At 56.5% G+C, this 20,401-nt stretch overlaps 1 protein-coding gene and 1 long non-coding RNA gene across 2 annotated transcripts in view; one reads left to right on the top strand and one right to left on the bottom strand.

Annotated features, from left to right (window-relative positions):
• EGFL6 (EGF like domain multiple 6) overlaps positions 1-20,401 on the top strand; it is an 80,744-nt gene that overhangs the window by 58,124 nt on the left and 2,219 nt on the right. The window lies entirely within an intron of this gene.
• On the bottom strand, positions 1,885-9,221 carry LOC125702184 (uncharacterized). Its single transcript, XR_007380478.1, has 5 exons — positions 8,197-9,221; positions 6,102-8,019; positions 4,352-5,924; positions 2,256-4,174; positions 1,885-2,080 (listed from the first exon to the last, which is right to left on the bottom strand). It is a non-coding gene; the product is annotated as an uncharacterized LOC125702184 (long non-coding RNA).

The raw sequence follows: 20,401 nt of genomic DNA, 5'->3' as shown, positions 1-20,401 counted from the left end.
AGTCACGGGGTGGTGTGAGAATCCTTCTCTGTTTTTTGGTTCAAGGCTTGCTTCCTGAGGTATTTCTTGTGATAAGACTCTGAGTGATTTGTTGAGGAGGCAACTAATGGGTGCTAACCGTGTGACAATGGATATCGCTTTGGGAACATTTGAAAGCCCCTTCCCCCAGAGCTGCTTGCTCTGTAGAAGAGCGGATGAGAGTGCTCAGGAGTGTTTACTGCTTACTGGTGGAAGATCTCGCCTGTGACTAAACAGCTCCAGCAAGGTGTGGGAAAATTGGGGAACGATACCATCGTGTTCTGTGAGAAACAGGATGCAGATGGGCATCCCTGCTCCCTCTTATCTGCTGGCAAGGCCCGGAAGATGGGAACAAAGGAGTTTCTGCTGAGATCCCAGAGCCAGAAGCTGCCACTCCAAGGAGAGCTGACTCAACCACTTTGGATTTGAGCTGTCACTCCAAAGACAGCTGACTCGACCACCAGGAGGAAGAAAAAGACCCCCTAGCAACAGCCGGATCATGCGCAGGGACAAACTGCATAAAAGGATCGTGCACTGGTTCAAACCTCGCGGCAGTTGGTGGAACGCAGAGTCCCCTGTCGCCCAGCGCTGCATTGCCTCTTTGTTCCTTGCTCATTATAATTAATAAATTCAATAATTGACTCCTTAACTTTTGGTCTATTATTCTACCTATAACAAGCTGATACACTGGCCTATTAAAGACTGCCTTAGGAGCCAGAGGTGCATTCCATTTAAACACCGGGACAAATATTTAGCAAAAGCCACCTGGTTAGTCAACGCTCAGGGATCTGCCAGTGGGGCTGGTCCAATGGTCCAATGAAACATTCTGTGTACCATAGAAGGGGGATAAAGATGCAGTGGTGCATGTAAAGAACATGCTGAGCAAGACAGTCTGGATTATCCCGGCCTCAAAGGCAAGCCTATTTGTGGGATTACTTCTCCTAAAGGACCTGCAAACACATGGTGGGAAAAGCAGGATGGTGGGTGGGTGTTGTGTACCTCAAAGGGATTTGATGGTGCGTAAGAATAAACAGTTGGTAGACAATACTGCATGCCATCATCACCACAGTTGTTACAGGCCTCAGTAACATGGTTACCATAAGAACCACCTCACCGAAAGAGGAACCAAATCTGTTGAAGTCAAAGCTAGCTTAGCAAGAAGTAATCTGACAATCTCTCTTGTACTGAAGGACTGCTGTAACAGATACAGCCCAAAATCATGAACTAAATGACCTTCACGGACAGAAAATTTACATGCACCGGCCATAGGGAGTTGGAATTAGATGTGTGTAAACATCACAGAGTAAGACAGGAGACAATAAACAATGAGGATGTATAAGATCGTTACAAGATCTAACCATAACCTAAATGAGACAGGACAAGGGGTGGATATTGCTCCAGTTTCAGGAGGGACAGAGTAGCTTTTCCTCACAGTGGATGGCATGATGCTATGTTTCAGAGAAGTATGATAATATAACACACCAGGGTTTCCAGTTCTTACGGAGCAGTTCTGAACAGAGAGAACGATGTTTGTTTCCTCAGACTCTCCTACTGTACAGGAAGAGGGCTGGGAGCAGCACAGGGAGCAGGGACAGGAACAGGATGGGTGACCTAAACCTGGCCAAGGCAATATTCCATACCCCATGCCATGACATGTAAGGAAAACTTGGAATGTCACCACTACACGCCAAAGACAGCCAAATAAAATAAGCAGGAAAGATAAAAGGATTTTCCTTATGGGTAGAGAAAAGAAACAAAAGGCAGAATAGCAATTCAACAAGAAAACACTATATGCTAACTGAGGCAGAACTTAATACCAAAATACAGTGCAGGAAAGAAATGAAAACAGGATATCCATCGCAACAACATACAAATAAACTTTATTCTCAAAGGTCTCTAGTGGGAACTGGGAAGTAACAACAGCAATACACACATTTTAAATGAGGCTTCAAAAGACAAGTTAATAGAAAGACATTGACAGTAAAAAGAATCTCCATCATGGTCGCTCCTGCCTCCCGCGTCCCCACGACGCTTCTTCTTCCTCCTCCTCCTGCAGCAGCTCCTGAAACATCAGCGAGGACACCATTAGATGCACAGCAACAAGCCCCCCACCGGAAGGGAAAGGGAAACCCAACATCACAAAAGAACCCGGCACGCCCCCACCCAGCCAAGGAAGGCCTAGCATCCCCCCTCCCCAGTTCAGCCCAGCAAAAACTACTGGGAGCAGCTTTGCTCACCTCACTGGCGCACGGCGTGCTTCCAGCCGGTGCTGCGGGGGATCACAGAGGCGGGCAGACTGGGCAAATGGAGCTGGGCACACAAAAAGCAGCGGCCAAAGAGTCATCTTCCCTGATTACAGGGGACCCCCGCCACTGCATCCGTTGCAAAGGGCTTGGGACTGCGAGGCACTGGCACTCCCCGCCTTACGGGGCAGCCCCCATCCCTACCGGCCGCGGGAGGCTCCTTCTCTCCCACTCAGGGGGCACCTCGACCCGCACCCCGCTAACGGGGCGGTCACCCCACACAGGCTGCCAGCTGAGCACAAGCGCTCGCGCACCCAGACCCTGATTACAGGCGGGTGGACAACACCCCTGGAGCCACGGAGCTCGGTTTCCCCCCCAGCGGCGGGATCGACTCTCAGCTGCCAGGCAGCGGGGCAACACGGCCAAATGCCGCGCTCGGGCTCCCAGCCCTGATTCCAGGGAGGGCGCAAGCCCAACCCCGCATCTCGCGGCCCCGTGCCTCTGAAAGGCCAGGGCCACGTGCCCGCCTGACTACAGGGGGTCTCTCTGAACGCAGCTCACCAAGCACACACCGGGGGCACGCACAGCCCTGCCTACAGGACGGTACCCCCACACCCCACCCTCACCAACAAGCCCCGCGGAGCACGAGGCTCCCGCCAACGCCTGAGCTACAGGCTGGCCCGCCCGGCAGCACCACAACAGCACCAAGCTCTCGTCTTTGGGAACCCGGGGAGCAACCTCGACCCACCGAGCGGGGAGGTCACCCCACACACAAAACCAGCACCTCAACCTGCACCCTCTGACGGGACAGGGAGGGCTCAATCCCACCAGCTGGATGGCTAGAGCAGCCGGCTGCAATGCTGCAGCCTCCCCACACCTGATTACAGGGAGGGCGGGCCGCTCGCGGGACAGAGGCCTCCGCAGCTTGGGACACACGCCCCGACTACGAGGCTGTCACACCGCCAGCAGAGCAGGCGCCCACTAAAGGACTGGCCCAAGCCCTGGCTAAAGGGCGGCCTCAGCCACAGAACTACCACGTGGCTCTGATCTATGCTAAGTAATTTAGAGGAAGACAGGACACTCGCTGCGCTCGCGGGACTGAGAGGGAACACCCCTTTTGTGGCATGCACCAAAGCCCTCCATTCCCCCCTGGTAAGTCGAAGCTAGGCTGCAGCCATTTTTGTGGGAGCCTAAAGGGAAGCTCAGTCGCTCAGTCACACCACAGACACAAACATGGAAAGGAAGGGGAACACACGCACACAGATGCGACTTTCCAGGAGGGAAGGACAACGCAGCGCAGCCAAACCCTGGGAATAAACCCACAACCGCGGGCAACAGACAAGAGCCTGCGACCTGTCCCTAGCCTGCACGGAGGCCGCAGACCTCAACATGCCAAGGGGCTTCCCAGCTAAAGCCAAAGGCCAGATGCCGTGACGCGCACCCCGAGTACGGGGCCGTCGTGTTTACGGGCCACCACCAGGCAACGATGCCGAGGGGCCGGAGGAGGAAGAGGGACGGGCAAACGGCACTACCCTGCTTACAGGGCGGCCTCGGGGTCCGGCGAGCTCCATTTCCCACTCAGGTGCGGAGAGGTGGCTCTCGCCCTCCGTTACAGGGGGCCACGCTCCCCAGGCAGCCTAAGGAGCAGCAAGGCAAAAGCCCAACTACAGCAAAAGCAAAGACCCGAGCCCTGCTTACAGGGAGGTCGCCCAGCACAAAGCCGGCCAAGGCACCGGCAACGCTCAAACTCTCATGTGACTGCGGCCCCGCTAACGGGACACCTGCTTTGCCCAGCCTGCCTCTCTCCTTCCCCCCCGCGTCGGCACGCTTCGGCATCCTCTTCTTGCTCGCTCCTGCCTCCCGCGTCCCCACGACGCTTCTTCTTCCTCCTCCTCCTCCTCCTGCAGCAGCTCCTGAAACATCAGCGAGGACACCATTAGACCTGCACAGCAACAAGCCCCCCACCGGAAGGGAAAGGGAAACCCAACATCACAAAAGAACCCGACACGCCCCCACCCAGCCAAGGAAGGCCTAGCATCCCCCCTCCCCACTTCATCCCAGCAAAAACTACTGGGAGCAGCTTTGCTCACCTCACTGGCGCACGGCGCGCTTCCAGCCGGTGCTGCGGGGGATCACAGAGGCGGGCAGACTGGGCAAATGGAGCTGGGCACACAAAAAGCAGCGGCCAAAGAGTCATCTTCCCTGATTACAGGGGACCCCCGCCACTGCATCCGTTGCAAAGGGCCTGGGACTGCGGGGCACTGGCGCTCCCCGCCTTACGGGGCAGCCCCCATCCCTACCGGCCGCGGGAGGCTCCTTCTCTCCCACTCAGGGGGCACCTCGACCCGCACCCCGCTAACGGGGCGGTCACCCCACACAGGCTGCCAGCTGAGCACAAGCGCTCGCGCACCCAGACCCTGATTACAGGCGGGTGGACAACACCCCTGGAGCCACGGAGCTCGGTTTCCCCCCCAGCGGCGGAATCGACTCTCAGCTGCCAGGCAGCGGGGCAACACGGCCAAATGCCGCGCTCGGGCTCCCAGCCCTGATTCCAGGGAGGGCGCAAGCCCAACCCCGCATCTCGCGGCCCCGTGCCTCTGAAAGGCCAGGGCCACGTGCCCGCCTGACTACAGGGGGTCTCTCTGAACGCAGCTCACCAAGCACACACCGGGGGCACGCACAGCCCTGCCTACAGGACGGTACCCCCACACCCCACCCTCACCAACAAGCCCCGCGGAGCACGAGGCTCCCGCCAACGCCTGAGCTACAGGCTGGCCCGCCCGGCAGCAGCACAACATCACCAAGCTCTCGTCTTTGGGAACCCGGGGAGCAACCTCGACCCACCGAGCGGGGAGGTCACCCCACACACAAAACCAGCACCTCAACCTGCACCCTCTGACGGGACAGGGAGGGCTCAATCCCACCAGCTGGATGGCTAGAGCAGCCGGCTGCAATGCTGCAGCCTCCCCACACCTGATTACAGGGAGGGCGGGCCGCTCGCGGGACAGAGGCCTCCACAGCTTGGGACACATGCCCCGACTACGGGGCTGTCACACCGCCAGCGGAGCAGGCGCCCACTAAAGGACACCCAAGAGCCTGTGAACTCTCTCTAGCCTGCACGGAGGCAGCAGACCTCAACGTGCCAAGGGGCTTCCCAGCTAAAGCCAAAGGCCAGATGCCGTGATGCGCACCCCGAGTACGGGGCCGTCGTGTTTACGGGCCACCACCAGGCAACGATGCCGAGGGGCCGGAGGAGGAAGAGGGACGGGCAAACGGCACTACCCTGCTTACAGGGCGGCCTCGGGGTCCGGCGAGCTCCATTTCCCACTCAGGTGCGGAGAGGTGGCTGTCGCCCTCCGTTACAGGGGGCCACGCTCCCCAGGCAGCCTAAGGAGCAGCAAGGCAAAAGCCCAACTACAGCAAAAGCAAAGACCCGAGCCCTGCTTACAGGGAGGTCGCCCAGCACAAAGCCGGCCAAGGCACCGGCAACGCTCAAACTCTCATGTGACTGCGGCCCCGCTAACGGGACACCTGCTTTGCCCAGCCTGCCTCTCTCCTTCCCCCCCGCGTCGGCACGCTTCGGCATCCTCTTCTTGCTCGCTCCTGCCTCCCGCGTCCCCACGACGCTTCTTCTTCCTCCTCCTCCTCCTCCCGCAGCAGCTCCTGAAACATCAGCGAGGACACCATTAGACCTGCACAGCAACAAGCCCCCCACCGGAAGGGAAAGGGAAACCCAACATCACAAAAGAAGCCGGCACGCCCCCACCCAGCCAAGGAAGGCCTAGCATCCCCCCTCCCCTCTTCATCCCAGCAAAAACTACTGGGAGCAGCTTTGCTCACCTCACTGGCGCACGGCGCGCTTCCAGCCGGTGCTGCGGGGGATCACAGAGGCGGGCAGACTAGGCAAATGGAGCTGGGCACACAAAAAGCAGCGGCCAAAGAGTCATCTTCCCTGATTACAGGGGACCCCCGCCACTGCATCCGTTGCAAAGGGCCTGGGACTGCGGGGCACTGGCGCTCCCCGCCTTACGGGGCAGCCCCCATCCCTACCGGCCGCGGGAGGCTCCTTCTCTCCCACTCAGGGGGCACCTCGACCTGCACCCCGCTAACGGGGCGGTCACCCCACACAGGCTGCCAGCTGAGCACAAGCGCTCGCGCACCCAGACCCTGATTACAGGCGGGTGGACAACACCCCTGGAGCCACGGAGCTCAGTTTCCCCCCCAGCGGCGGGATCGACTCTCAGCTGCCAGGCAGCGGGGCAACACGGCCAAATGCCGCGCTCGGGCTCCCAGCCCTGATTCCAGGGAGGGCGCAAGCCCAACCCCGCATCTCGCGGCCCCGTGCCTCTGAAAGGCCAGGGCCACGTGCCCGCCTGACTACAGGGGGTCTCTCTGAACGCAGCTCACCAAGCACACACCGGGGGCACGCACAGCCCTGCCTACAGGACGGTACCCCCACACCCCACCCTCACCAACAAGCCCCGCGGAGCACGAGGCTCCCGCCAACGCCTGAGCTACAGGCTGGCCCGCCCGGCAGCACCACAACAGCACCAAGCTCTCGTCTTTGGGAACCCGGGGAGCAACCTCGACCCACCGAGCGGGGAGGTCACCCCACACACAAAACCAGCACCTCAACCTGCACCCTCTGACGGGACAGGGAGGGCTCAATCCCACCAGCTGGATGGCTAGAGCAGCCGGCTGCAATGCTGCAGCCTCCCCACACCTGATTACAGGGAGGGCGGGCCGCTCGCGGGACAGAGGCCTCCGCAGCTTGGGACACACGCCCCGACTACGAGGCTGTCACACCGCCAGCGGAGCAGGCGCCACTAAAGGACTGGCCCAAGCCCTGGCTAAAGGGCGGCCTCAGCCACAGAACTACCACGTGGCTCTGATCTATGCTAAGTAATTTGGAGGAAGACAGGACACTCGCTGCGCTCGCGGGACTGAGAGGGAACACCCCTTTTGTGGCATGCACCAAAGCCCTCCATTCCCCCCTGGTAAGTCGAAGCTAGGCTGCAGCCATTTTTGTGGGAGCCTAAAGGGAAGCTCAGTCGCTCAGTCACACCACAGACACAAACATGGAAAGGAAGGGGAACACACGCACACAGATGCGACTTTCCAGGAGGGAAGGACAACGCAGCGCAGCCAAACCCTGGGAATAAACCCACAACCGCGGGCAACAGACAAGAGCCTGCGACCTGTCCCTAGCCTGCACGGAGGCCGCAGACCTCAACATGCCAAGGGGCTTCCCAGCTAAAGCCAAAGGCCAGATGCCGTGACGCGCACCCCGAGTACGGGGCCGTCGTGTTTACGGGCCACCACCAGGCAACGATGCCGAGGGGCCGGAGGAGGAAGAGGGACGGGCAAACGGCACTACCCTGCTTACAGGGCGGCCTCGGGGTCCGGCGAGCTCCATTTCCCACTCAGGTGCGGAGAGGTGGCTCTCGCCCTCCGTTACAGGGGGCCACGCTCCCCAGGCAGCCTAAGGAGCAGCAAGGCAAAAGCCCAACTACAGCAAAAGCAAAGACCCGAGCCCTGCTTACAGGGAGGTCGCCCAGCACAAAGCCGGCCAAGGCACCGGCAACGCTCAAACTCTCATGTGACTGCGGCCCCGCTAACGGGACACCTGCTTTGCCCAGCCTGCCTCTCTCCTTCCCCCCCGCGTCGGCACGCTTCGGCATCCTCTTCTTGCTCGCTCCTGCCTCCCGCGTCCCCACGACGCTTCTTCTTCCTCCTCCTCCTCCTCCTGCAGCAGCTCCTGAAACATCAGCGAGGACACCATTAGACCTGCACAGCAACAAGCCCCCCACCGGAAGGGAAAGGGAAACCCAACATCACAAAAGAACCCGACACGCCCCCACCCAGCCAAGGAAGGCCTAGCATCCCCCCTCCCCACTTCATCCCAGCAAAAACTACTGGGAGCAGCTTTGCTCACCTCACTGGCGCACGGCGCGCTTCCAGCCGGTGCTGCGGGGGATCACAGAGGCGGGCAGACTGGGCAAATGGAGCTGGGCACACAAAAAGCAGCGGCCAAAGAGTCATCTTCCCTGATTACAGGGGACCCCCGCCACTGCATCCGTTGCAAAGGGCCTGGGACTGCGGGGCACTGGCGCTCCCCGCCTTACGGGGCAGCCCCCATCCCTACCGGCCGCGGGAGGCTCCTTCTCTCCCACTCAGGGGGCACCTCGACCCGCACCCCGCTAACGGGGCGGTCACCCCACACAGGCTGCCAGCTGAGCACAAGCGCTCGCGCACCCAGACCCTGATTACAGGCGGGTGGACAACACCCCTGGAGCCACGGAGCTCGGTTTCCCCCCCAGCGGCGGAATCGACTCTCAGCTGCCAGGCAGCGGGGCAACACGGCCAAATGCCGCGCTCGGGCTCCCAGCCCTGATTCCAGGGAGGGCGCAAGCCCAACCCCGCATCTCGCGGCCCCGTGCCTCTGAAAGGCCAGGGCCACGTGCCCGCCTGACTACAGGGGGTCTCTCTGAACGCAGCTCACCAAGCACACACCGGGGGCACGCACAGCCCTGCCTACAGGACGGTACCCCCACACCCCACCCTCACCAACAAGCCCCGCGGAGCACGAGGCTCCCGCCAACGCCTGAGCTACAGGCTGGCCCGCCCGGCAGCAGCACAACATCACCAAGCTCTCGTCTTTGGGAACCCGGGGAGCAACCTCGACCCACCGAGCGGGGAGGTCACCCCACACACAAAACCAGCACCTCAACCTGCACCCTCTGACGGGACAGGGAGGGCTCAATCCCACCAGCTGGATGGCTAGAGCAGCCGGCTGCAATGCTGCAGCCTCCCCACACCTGATTACAGGGAGGGCGGGCCGCTCGCGGGACAGAGGCCTCCACAGCTTGGGACACATGCCCCGACTACGGGGCTGTCACACCGCCAGCGGAGCAGGCGCCCACTAAAGGACACCAAGAGCCTGTGAACTCTCTCTAGCCTGCACGGAGGCAGCAGACCTCAACGTGCCAAGGGGCTTCCCAGCTAAAGCCAAAGGCCAGATGCCGTGATGCGCACCCCGAGTACGGGGCCGTCGTGTTTACGGGCCACCACCAGGCAACGATGCCGAGGGGCCGGAGGAGGAAGAGGGACGGGCAAACGGCACTACCCTGCTTACAGGGCGGCCTCGGGGTCCGGCGAGCTCCATTTCCCACTCAGGTGCGGAGAGGTGGCTCTCGCCCTCCGTTACAGGGGGCCACGCTCCCCAGGCAGCCTAAGGAGCAGCAAGGCAAAAGCCCAACTACAGCAAAAGCAAAGACCCGAGCCCTGCTTACAGGGAGGTCGCCCAGCACAAAGCCGGCCAAGGCACCGGCAACGCTCAAACTCTCATGTGACTGCGGCCCCGCTAACGGGACACCTGCTTTGCCCAGCCTGCCTCTCTCCTTCCCCCCCGCGTCGGCACGCTTCGGCATCCTCTTCTTGCTCGCTCCTGCCTCCCGCGTCCCCACGACGCTTCTTCTTCCTCCTCCTCCTCCTCCCGCAGCAGCTCCTGAAACATCAGCGAGGACACCATTAGACCTGCACAGCAACAAGCCCCCCACCGGAAGGGAAAGGGAAACCCAACATCACAAAAGAAGCCGGCACGCCCCCACCCAGCCAAGGAAGGCCTAGCATCCCCCCTCCCCTCTTCATCCCAGCAAAAACTACTGGGAGCAGCTTTGCTCACCTCACTGGCGCACGGCGCGCTTCCAGCCGGTGCTGCGGGGGATCACAGAGGCGGGCAGACTAGGCAAATGGAGCTGGGCACACAAAAAGCAGCGGCCAAAGAGTCATCTTCCCTGATTACAGGGGACCCCCGCCACTGCATCCGTTGCAAAGGGCCTGGGACTGCGGGGCACTGGCGCTCCCCGCCTTACGGGGCAGCCCCCATCCCTACCGGCCGCGGGAGGCTCCTTCTCTCCCACTCAGGGGGCACCTCGACCCGCACCCCGCTAACGGGGCGGTCACCCCACACAGGCTGCCAGCTGAGCACAAGCGCTCGCGCACCCAGACCCTGATTACAGGCGGGTGGACAACACCCCTGGAGCCACGGAGCTCGGTTTCCCCCCCAGCGGCGGGATCGACTCTCAGCTGCCAGGCAGCGGGGCAACACGGCCAAATGCCGCGCTCGGGCTCCCAGCCCTGATTCCAGGGAGGGCGCAAGCCCAACCCCGCATCTCGCGGCCCCGTGCCTCTGAAAGGCCAGGGCCACGTGCCCGCCTGACTACAGGGGGTCTCTCTGAACGCAGCTCACCAAGCACACACCGGGGGCACGCACAGCCCTGCCTACAGGACGGTACCCCCACACCCCACCCTCACCAACAAGCCCCGCGGAGCACGAGGCTCCCGCCAACGCCTGAGCTACAGGCTGGCCCGCCCGGCAGCACCACAACAGCACCAAGCTCTCGTCTTTGGGAACCCGGGGAGCAACCTCGACCCACCGAGCGGGGAGGTCACCCCACACACAAAACCAGCACCTCAACCTGCACCCTCTGACGGGACAGGGAGGGCTCAATCCCACCAGCTGGATGGCTAGAGCAGCCGGCTGCAATGCTGCAGCCTCCCCACACCTGATTACAGGGAGGGCGGGCCGCTCGCGGGACAGAGGCCTCCGCAGCTTGGGACACACGCCCCGACTACGAGGCTGTCACACCGCCAGCGGAGCAGGCGCCACTAAAGGACTGGCCCAAGCCCTGGCTAAAGGGCGGCCTCAGCCACAGAACTACCACGTGGCTCTGATCTATGCTAAGTAATTTGGAGGAAGACAGGACACTCGCTGCGCTCGCGGGACTGAGAGGGAACACCCCTTTTGTGGCATGCACCAAAGCCCTCCATTCCCCCCTGGTAAGTCGAAGCTAGGCTGCAGCCATTTTTGTGGGAGCCTAAAGGGAAGCTCAGTCGCTCAGTCACACCACAGACACAAACATGGAAAGGAAGGGGAACACACGCACACAGATGCGACTTTCCAGGAGGGAAGGACAACGCAGCGCAGCCAAACCCTGGGAATAAACCCACAACCGCGGGCAACAGACAAGAGCCTGCGACCTGTCCCTAGCCTGCACGGAGGCCGCAGACCTCAACATGCCAAGGGGCTTCCCAGCTAAAGCCAAAGGCCAGATGCCGTGACGCGCACCCCGAGTACGGGGCCGTCGTGTTTACGGGCCACCACCAGGCAACGATGCCGAGGGGCCGGAGGAGGAAGAGGGACGGGCAAACGGCACTACCCTGCTTACAGGGCGGCCTCGGGGTCCGGCGAGCTCCATTTCCCACTCAGGTGCGGAGAGGTGGCTCTCGCCCTCCGTTACAGGGGGCCACGCTCCCCAGGCAGCCTAAGGAGCAGCAAGGCAAAAGCCCAACTACAGCAAAAGCAAAGACCCGAGCCCTGCTTACAGGGAGGTCGCCCAGCACAAAGCCGGCCAAGGCACCGGCAACGCTCAAACTCTCATGTGACTGCGGCCCCGCTAACGGGACACCTGCTTTGCCCAGCCTGCCTCTCTCCTTCCCCCCCGCGTCGGCACGCTTCGGCATCCTCTTCTTGCTCGCTCCTGCCTCCCGCGTCCCCACGACGCTTCTTCTTCCTCCTCCTCCTCCTCCTGCAGCAGCTCCTGAAACATCAGCGAGGACACCATTAGACCTGCACAGCAACAAGCCCCCCACCGGAAGGGAAAGGGAAACCCAACATCACAAAAGAACCCGGCACGCCCCCACCCAGCCAAGGAAGGCCTAGCATCCCCCCTCCCCTCTTCATCCCAGCAAAAACTACTGGGAGCAGCTTTGCTCACCTCACTGGCGCACGGCGCGCTTCCAGCCAGTGCTGCGGGGGATCACAGAGGCGGGCAGACTGGGCAAATGGAGCTGGGCACACAAAAAGCAGCGGCCAAAGAGTCATCTTCCCTGATTACAGGGGACCCCCGCCACTGCATCCGTTGCAAAGGGCCTGGGACTGCGGGGCACTGGCGCTCCCCGCCTTACGGGGCAGCCCCCATCCCTACCGGCCGCGGGAGGCTCCTTCTCTCCCACTCAGGGGGCACCTCGACCCGCACCCCGCTAACGGGGCGGTCACCCCACACAGGCTGCCAGCTGAGCACAAGCGCTCGCGCACCCAGACCCTGATTACAGGCGGGTGGACAACACCCCTGGAGCCACGGAGCTCGGTTTCCCCCCCAGCGGCGGGATCGACTCTCAGCTGCCAGGCAGCGGGGCAACACGGCCAAATGCCGCGCTCGGGCTCCCAGCCCTGATTCCAGGGAGGGCGCAAGCCCAACCCCGCATCTCGCGGCCCCGTGCCTCTGAAAGGCCAGGGCCACGTGCCCGCCTGACTACAGGGGGTCTCTCTGAACGCAGCTCACCAAGCACACACCGGGGGCACGCACAGCCCTGCCTACAGGACGGTACCCCCACACCCCACCCTCACCAACAAGCCCCGCGGAGCACGAGGCTCCCGCCAACGCCTGAGCTACAGGCTGGCCCGCCCGGCAGCACCACAACAGCACCAAGCTCTCGTCTTTGGGAACCCGGGGAGCAACCTCGACCCACCGAGCGGGGAGGTCACCCCACACACAAAACCAGCACCTCAACCTGCACCCTCTGACGGGACAGGGAGGGCTCAATCCCACCAGCTGGATGGCTAGAGCAGCCGGCTGCAATGCTGCAGCCTCCCCACACCTGATTACAGGGAGGGCGGGCCGCTCGCGGGACAGAGGCCTCCGCAGCTTGGGACACACGCCCCGACTACGAGGCTGTCACACCGCCAGCGGAGCAGGCGCCACTAAAGGACTGGCCCAAGCCCTGGCTAAAGGGCGGCCTCAGCCACAGAACTACCACGTGGCTCTGATCTATGCTAAGTAATTTGGAGGAAGACAGGACACTCGCTGCGCTCGCGGGACTGAGAGGGAACACCCCTTTTGTGGCATGCACCAAAGCCCTCCATTCCCCCCTGGTAAGTCGAAGCTAGGCTGCAGCCATTTTTGTGGGAGCCTAAAGGGAAGCTCAGTCGCTCAGTCACACCACAGACACAAACATGGAAAGGAAGGGGAACACACGCACACAGATGCGACTTTCCAGGAGGGAAGGACAACGCAGCGCAGCCAAACCCTGGGAATAAACCCACAACCGCGGGCAACAGACAAGAGCCTGCGACCTGTCCCTAGCCTGCACGGAGGCCGCAGACCTCAACATGCCAAGGGGCTTCCCAGCTAAAGCCAAAGGCCAGATGCCGTGACGCGCACCCCGAGTACGGGGCCGTCGTGTTTACGGGCCACCACCAGGCAACGATGCCGAGGGGCCGGAGGAGGAAGAGGGACGGGCAAACGGCACTACCCTGCTTACAGGGCGGCCTCGGGGTCCGGCGAGCTCCATTTCCCACTCAGGTGCGGAGAGGTGGCTCTCGCCCTCCGTTACAGGGGGCCACGCTCCCCAGGCAGCCTAAGGAGCAGCAAGGCAAAAGCCCAACTACAGCAAAAGCAAAGACCCGAGCCCTGCTTACAGGGAGGTCGCCCAGCACAAAGCCGGCCAAGGCACCGGCAACGCTCAAACTCTCATGTGACTGCGGCCCCGCTAACGGGACACCTGCTTTGCCCAGCCTGCCTCTCTCCTTCCCCCCCGCGTCGGCACGCTTCGGCATCCTCTTCTTGCTCGCTCCTGCCTCCCGCGTCCCCACGACGCTTCTTGCAATAATAACAGTTGTCATTATAGTAATTGTTCTCCGTAAAGTTAACCACTGTACCACATTGCACTTCTGTATTGTTAGCATGGCCCACCCGTTAGGGAGGTTTTTTTGCCTCGTGCTTCTCCCATCACCTGGAACATTTCAGATTCTAGCTCCTATAAATTCGTTTCATTTCTCATTCTCCTGTTCGTAGCAATAATGTGCCGTGAATTTACAAGGGACATTTCCAACTTGTGTCATCTATTGTCATGGATTGTCTTTTAGAATACAGTATTTCACATTGAAGCCTTTATTTTTCTGAGCATCCACCCGTTCCTCTTATAGAGCTTCTTTAACACACATTTTTAAACAGCATAATGATACTTTATGTCTCCCCCCTTTTCATCAGCAGTGCAACTCTCGCGTCCTCCCCCATTGCCACCACCTCGTTCGTGAGAAGAGAAAAAAAACCGTTTGTTTCAGCACTGCGATAGCAGTTACTATTGCTTTATTATTGCTGCTCGCTGTTGCCTCGGAGCGTCTTCTCGCACGTGGCAGCTCGCCCTGCTTGTCGCGCCTCCTCGCCTCCTCTGGTAGCGCGCTCAGAGCTCCCTGCTCTCGGAGCCCGCTCGGAGACCCCGGCTCCGCCCACCCGCCCGCCCTCAGAGCCCAGCAGGCGACTCCAGCCCCGGCTCCTTCCGCCCACCACCGGAGCGCAACTAGCAGCTCCAGCCCCGGTTCGGCCCGGCCGCCATCGGGGCCTGCGACTTCGGCTGCCATCCGCCGGAGCCCGCGCGCAGCGGCATCAGCAGAGTCCCGGGCCCCGCCCCGACCCGCCCAACCCACCTCGACCCGGTCCCAGCCTCGCCGCACCCCCGCGCCGGCCCCGCTACGCCTTGCCTCGGATCCGCCGCACCCCGGCCCCGCCGCACCTCGGCTCTGGAGACCGCTTGCAGCCGCTGTCGCTGCTACCGCCGGCGTCTTTCCTTCACAGCACCCCGCTTCTCTTCACAACGCTGTGGAGAACGTCTCACTCACCTGCCCGCGCGCGCACCTTTTATAGCTGTCCCTTCAGCCCGCCAGCCAATAGGAGCGCTGGGCGCCGCTGTCGCTTCCCGCGCTTTTCTTCCCGCCGTTCTCTCTCCAACCCCCTCGATGTTCCCGCCCTTTCTTCCTCACGGAGGCCGGCCCGGGGTCATCTGGAGGTCACGGCCGGGGTCACCTGTCGGTCACGGCCCCGCTCACAGGTGTTGCCATCCATCCCCTCAGGGCAGAGCCGCGGCTCCGGTGATCTCAGCTCACAGCCCCAGAGCCTGGCAGAGCTGGCTGTGGGGAACTCCATGCTTTCATTTCAGGGTTTCTCTTAACAGTGATACACATATGAGGTATTCCTTCCTGAGTTATAGATGCCCACAAACATAATTTAAACATGTATGCATATCTTTTAAGGAATTCTTCCCAGTGACACCTCCCATCTCTGCCCCTACAGCAAAAATCCCTCAGAAATGCCATCGCTAAGGGAAAAGAAATGCCATTACTAAGGGAAAAGGGTGAAACAAGCTGGCAGTTAGTGTATGAAGGGTATCATTTATTTGTCAACCCAGGATGCTCCTGTTTTGTAGAGCTGCTTGTATTTTATAACTCACTTACACACCGTGCTTGGAAATGCTCACCTAATGGCTTTGCGCTGCAGTGTTTGCCCAATTCCTTTCCTTCTGTGCTCAGCTACGTTCTTGCTCATTGCAGCAATGGCACAAACTAGGACTGTGGAAGAGACAAAACGGTGGATACAGAATAACTGCTGCTCCCACCTAAGACAAAATAGAATGTAGCAGCAGCAGCAATGACTCAGCCGTGAGTAAGAGGTTCCCTCCGGGGAATCTTTTCCTGGCATGTAAGCCAGGCAAATGGAGTACCCTGAAGGAGAAAGGCACCCAGGACCTGAGGGAACTGGCTGTGGTACAGATGGTGTACAGCACCAGTGTCCAGCCTGCTGGTTTGCTTCGGCTGCACTGAGTGAAGACGAATAGTCCTGGGCCACCTATATTTGCTCCAAAAGTAATGCCTCCTATTTATTTTCACGGAAACAGGTAAAATGAGCACAGTCACTCTGATAGAGCAAATCCTCAGCTGCAAAGCAACTGTTCTCCAATATAGCCATCACCATTAGCTATGCATTTTTGCCTGCAATGAGCATGAGACTGCATGCTGTGCTCTTCAAAATCTGTGCCAGCACAGGTGACCCACAGTCACAGACATCACTGCTGTACACTGCACACTGCCCCTCTGTGCTCACACCCACAAGCATTCAGCAAACTCCTAGTGGGTGCCATTTTCTCCACACAGAGGAATTCAGCAACACACCTTTGCTTCATACAGACTTCCTGGATGTCAGGTGCCATTTTGTCAGAGTACTTTTCTGCTGCCATCTGTCACATGGCAACCACACGTAATATATGCAGTACTCAGACAGACTATTACTGGTGCCATTAAATCCATTTGATCAGTGTGAACAGGGTGTGTTTTTCCTCATCTACTTAATTTCATATCCAGTTGAAAACATTCACAGAAGTTCTGCATAGCTTGAGACAAGAGTGTATATACATAACAGCCAAACATTACTTTGTGTTTGTGAAAGAAGTTGTAAAGGAAGGCTTGCAACAGACAGCATTTGACTAGAGCAACATCACTGTGTATAAAGAAATATGGAAGAGATTTACTTTTTCTCTTCCCTGTTTACTGCCATCGAGATCATTTCCAGAGGTCAGCCTTGCAAAGTAAAAAGCTGAGTGAAGAAGGCATTCAGTACTCAGCCCTTTCTCAGTTCTGTGTCACAAGGGCCCCACATCAATTAAGAACAGAGCCACATTTCACTTAGTCTTCCTTTTGGGTCACAGCTTTTTCCCTGACAGGGACACCTGCTCAGCAATTAGCATGAGCTGCAGCACAAACTGTCTGGGAGCTGCACTGCACACTGTGTTTATGTACAGGCCTCTCTCTAGCACCAAATGAAAGGTTGCTTGATTGTTTGATCTTTCTGAATAAGGGCCAAGCTGTAGTGAAGGCTGCAAGCATCTTGGGGTCATTGGCAGCTAACCAAACTGTTGCAAGCCTCTAGTGATTCCATTGGCCCAAAGCCTTTTGGTTCCCCCCTTACCTTGATCTTATCTAGCATTAAGACCAAAAATTATAGAAACTTCCTTGACAATTTATCCTATAGCTTACCTGTTTACAGGAAAAAAACAAACAAACAAACAAACAAAAAAACATGCTTTGTAAGTGCCATTTAAAAGTGTAAGCTGTATATAAGGCTCCATGCTCTATGCAAACTGTTTTTCTTCCTTTAAGCAGAGTGTACCTCCATAGCACAGAGCACAATTTCAGAAGTGATAATTATTACAAAAAATAAAACCACTGGAATCTGTGGTGCAAAAGCAATGTATAAATCTGTACAAACAAACTGAAGTTGCAAAGCAGTGGGTGTTTCCTAAATGGCAGCACAGTTATCTCCTGAGAGAGAGAAAAACTTGCAGAAACATCTCCGGATTTGACGCCTACAAAACTGTAAACAAGTTCTGTTAAGCAATGTTGTCCACCTAAAGATAAAGGATGTTGCCCATTTCTAAAGCTTAGCACATGGCAATTCTTACATTATTTTCAAAATAATATCGTGTGAATACATCAGCATCCTTGATGCTCAATGAGCATCACCCTCCTGTCATCTTGCCTGCAAACTGCAACACTGAGCAGGTTTTCACTGACAATATTGATTCTCCCAAGAGGATATAAAAATCACAGAATCATCAATTGTCAATGTCACTACTATGTGAAGTCCACATAAATGAATACTATTTTATTTAATTAAAAAAAAAAGGTTACAGCAAATATGCTGACCCTCACTGCTTAAGGGCGACTGCAAACCGAAATAAAATGAGGGGCCAGCAAAATCACAGTACTCTGCCGTCTTAATTTGATAAAAAGTAGCAGAATCCACTGGAGTAGCATGAAATTCAAAAGCCTTTTGTCGACTGGAACACTACGCGCTGGCTGGCACATCTTGGGAAAGATACTAAAACGTAATTCTTTTTGTCTACTTCCAAGATACAAAGTGACAGCCAGCTAGATGAATAGGAGAATGCATGTAAACACCCAGAACCAACAGACCCAGGCAGCTGGGCTTGGATTAGGCACTGAGATAAAGTTCAGACAGTGTTTATGCATGCTTTTAGTATTCCAATTAATTGCCATTCCTAGTTTGGGGCAAGCACCCCAAAGTGCGTATTCAGAGGAACCTATTCAAGAACAGTATGCATGAAGAGTTCACTTTGATAGTTTAGAACAGTTCCTTACATTTAAAAGAAAAGCACCTACTTGAGCTCAGGTAGAAGAGTTTGACAGAAAAGGCACAGGAACAGACTGCACTAACCCCTTTTCATCTACAGTTTGATACTGAGGAACAGCAATGATTTCTTCTTCTTGTGTCACCCTATCATTCTTGCTATTTGTTTCTTGCTCTTCTCTAGAGACCTGAACTCCAGAAAAGTAGAGAAATAGAACCAATAGAACATAGCTCTTATTCTGGAGGATGATTATCTATGCTAATTACACCATAAGAACTGCTGCTGGGAAGACAAATGCATAGATTGCCAGGGGAATCATTTGAGTTGGAAGGGACTTTTAAAGCTCCCCTGCAATGAACAGGGATACCTACAGCTCGATTAGGTTGCTCAGATCCCAGTCCAGCCTGACCTTGAAAGTCCCCAGGAATGGGGCGCATCCGCCCCCTCTCTGGATAACCTGTTCCAGTGCCTCACCACCCTTATTTTAAAACACCTTTTTCTTACATTCAATCTACGTCTCCCCCCTGTTAGTTTGAAACTATTTCCCCTTCTCCTATCACAGCAGACCCTGATAAAGAGTCTGTTCCCTTCTTTCTCACTGTCCCACTTTAGATACTGAAAGGCTGCTATCAGGTCACCTCAGAGCTTTCTCTTCTCCAGGCTTAACAGCCCTAGCTCTCTCAGCCTGTCCCTTGTACTAGAGGTATGCAGCGTCTGATGCACGGACTCAGGTGTGAATGATCTAAATCATTTAGCACAAGTTCTCATATCACCTATATACCTTCACAAGTTTTCTGTTTCTAGCTTTCCCATCCACCTTTACATGTCAGCAGAGCATTCTACAAAACACTCTTCAAATATTCACACAGGCACTTATCCAGTCAGAGCCATGAGATGTTCTTTCTTCTTCTAGAGGTGTCCTTGGTTCTCATGCTGTTCATCTTGCTCCACAGCTTCTGCTCTGAACAGTTTTTCTTGTATTCCCACAAGTCCTGTCTTGTTCTCCAAGCTGAATGTTAACAGAACTCTATTAATTGAGCGCTTGTATCTAAGTGAGAGCAAACAACCATTTCATACCCAGTAATTGTTTTAAAGAGCTTAATCATAGGCCACCCTTAAGGCAGTATGCACTGCATTCCTAAGTGAAACACATGCTTTCTGCATTGCTGACTTAGGTATTCAAGTGTTATGCAGGAAATAAAACAACAATCATGCTGTGACAGCAAGAATAAGAGTCAGAATCACTGCTCCATTTCTCTTCACTTTTATATAAGCCATTTTATTGACTTCTTTTATCTATCACTTGCTGCTTTGAATCCCACATATTGGAGTGAGTACCCATGATCATTTATCCTGGTTTTTGTGTTCCAAATATCATCTTAGCTTCCACTAACCTTCCATTTTAGACTACATTTTAGAAAATACACTTGGGGAAGAGAACCACAGGCTGATCTGCAGCTTGATGCATGGAATTTTTTTTTATTATTTTTTTCTCTAATGAATCATATGCTACGCTGTAAGGAGAATTTGAAATGGAAGAGAAACTCAGAATAGAGTTTCCTACAAATTACTTAGAAAAAGGGGAAAGGTTAGGGAAATGAAAAGAGATTTTAGGTATAGGAGTAAAGATATGATCATCTGAAGAGAAGCTTTTGAACAAAGGAGTATCACGGATGGAATTTCAGCTGCAATAAGTCACTACAAAGCAAAGAGTATTACTGTGTTGATGAGAATAAAGATGCAATGATGTGAAGTGAAACTGTCTACGTCACAGATCTATGCGACCAATATTACGGTTTTGTTCAAAAAAAACCCAGTTTTATGCACTTGATCATTTTTCCTGACTTTGGAAAGAAGGAATACTAGCTTGAGTCAATAAGATGTAACTGAAGAGGGAAACTCTTGTGGAAAGTATTTACCCTAAGGAAAGAGCACACACAGAAATACTCAGATTCCATATATATTTATCATGTTATCTTCAAGAGCATCCCCTAGAGCATAATTTTTAAACCAATCTAATGTTTACTAGAGTTTTCTTATGGATATCCATCACGTCACATCTATCTTGAAGAAAAACTCTTGAACAGGAAGTAATGAAGAAAGCCCTGTTTACCAAGGACAGCTATTGCTGATTTTCACTGCCATTAAGGCATAAG

The sequence above is a fragment of the Lagopus muta genome, chromosome 1 (genome assembly GCF_023343835.1).
Source record: "Lagopus muta isolate bLagMut1 chromosome 1, bLagMut1 primary, whole genome shotgun sequence".
NCBI classification, from domain to species: Eukaryota; Metazoa; Chordata; class Aves; order Galliformes; family Phasianidae; genus Lagopus; species Lagopus muta.
The sequence above is the reverse complement of the archived record's forward strand: the minus strand, read 5'-3'. Positions and strand labels throughout refer to the sequence as shown.